Source organism: Lipotes vexillifer, unplaced genomic scaffold (assembly GCF_000442215.2).
Source record: "Lipotes vexillifer unplaced genomic scaffold, Lipotes_vexillifer_v1.1 scaffold542, whole genome shotgun sequence".
Lineage (NCBI taxonomy): Eukaryota > Metazoa > Chordata > Mammalia > Artiodactyla > Lipotidae > Lipotes > Lipotes vexillifer.
In genome coordinates this window covers 451,201-453,323 of record NW_006773166.1, presented here as the reverse complement: position 1 = coordinate 453,323, position 2,123 = coordinate 451,201, and positions in this window count along the sequence as shown.

The following is a 2,123-nucleotide window of genomic DNA, read 5'->3' as shown; positions in this document are numbered from 1 at the left end:
CCTCCTTGCTTTTATTTCTGAAATCTATCCTGTGTACCCATTCCTGACTTATCTTCCCAGGACACCGTTTTTGTCTAATCACTCCTCTGCTTGTGAACCTTCTACGGCCCCCTCTTGATGTAGTTAAAACCCCACACTTGGTTTTCAAGGTCTTCAGTAATCTACTTTTTAAAATCTGTCTCTTGAACTAGTTTTTCTTTAATATTCATGGCTTACCATGCCCTCTAATAAGGCCAGTGTCCTCACCGTCACTAGCATATTCTATGGTCATTATGCCCTTGCCACTCTCATTCCTCCCTTCTGAGAAACTTCCCTCCTCTTGACATGGCTTTTCAAATCCTGTACAATTTTTAGGGTCCAGCCCAAGTCTTCCCTATTCCTTTGTGTTTTCTCTGACCACTTTAGTCTATATTGATCACTTCTCCAAAATCCCACTACATTTATATTCAGAACTGAGAGACATCATGACTCGGCACATAAAAGAAATTAATATGGACTTGAGAGTGAGTAGTGGGTTCAAATCCTGCTCCTTTCCTTCCTAACTGGGTGGCCTTTGGCAGTTAATGCAACACAACCTCACAATATGTACCTTGCAAGAGTCCCAGTTTTGTTAATAGGGTTAGAAATAATAGATGTAAAGCAAAGTGTTGGGCTTAACAGAAAAGTTTTTGTAAAGTTCAAGGTAGCAGCTTAAGTTAAAAACGTGAACCTTCCTTTAAAGCAAAATGTCATCAATGAATAAAACAAGTAGAATTTTGAGTAGATTAAAGACCACTTCTGTCGTATATTCATCCTATTCCCTGTAGAATCAATTTGCCTGTGGTGGTGACTGTAGTTTCCTCTAGAGTAGATGGTAACTGTGTTGAGTGGATGTGGGTAGAAGGGTTACTAGGATTAGATTATTCAAATAGAAGTTCTGTCTCTTCTAATTTTAAATTTTAACATATCCCTGATTTTGGGTCTGTGCAATTCAACCAAAAACCTAAAAGTAAGTTTCAGAGGGCCTACTACCTTTCCTATAAATATCAGGACTTTTTAAGGCAATACTTGTACAGGCTTCTAAGAGCACTGTGAAGGATTCTGGAACCTTCAGTAATCTCAGGTCCTACTTTTGGTTTTTTCCTGGTATATGGAAGAATTACTAGCCAGGGGGAATCTTTGGTTCTTGTCATTCACAGGACTGAGGGAAGAAAATCACAATCTTTGCAGCCTCTGTCATTATCAGAATATCAATATATAATCTTAACTTTGTAGATAATTAACTCATTTTAAAATCCACTCATCTGCAGTAGTAAAGTATAACCTAATTTAGTGTTCATGACGGACTATTTACAGTAGATGACTTTAGTTATCTCTCCCCAATTCAAAACTCTTTGAGCCTGAGGCTCTAAGATCAGGCCAGGCCAAGTTTGACACTGATCTGCTTTAACTCTGAACATGAGGCCCAGGTAGCCAACCTCTTATTCCCTATTCATTTTTGACCAGAAAAAAAAAACAAAAACAGAGAACTGTAGAGTACTGATTTATTATCTGAGTGGCCTAATGTGCTAATTATTGCCCGCCGTGGGAAGATGGCTGCATATTGATCTCCAGTGGAGTTTAACTGAACAAGAAGTCGTGTCTCCGTAACATTATATTTATCCAGTTACCCAGGGGTCCTCCATAATGGACTCAGCTGTGAACGCTAGGCGATTAGACCAAAATCTTAATCACGGTGATTGTGATAATCAGCTGCAACGAGCAGAATGCCGTTAGATCTTTGGAACCTATGAAGCTGGTAGTATTTGAGGAAAGGAAGTATGATAAGTGTGTGTGACTGCTTAGTGTCTGGGGGGAAGATTGATGGAGAGGGACTCTGAAAGATAAATTTCAGTCTTCTTAATAACTGGCACTAGTGAGAATAATTATGTAGAGAACTTGCACTTCCAGAGTCTAGTTCTTCCTGAGAACGTGGTTCTTAAAACCCACATGTTCAAAGGGTTTTAAGAATTTGGTTAGCATATTTAGATGATGGAGATTTAAATTCTTTTTAAAGTGTACTCTCATGGGAGTGATTCTTCTCTTTATATTCAGTCTATTAGAGGAAAATGTGATATATTTACTTCTCAGCCTTTGCATTGTAG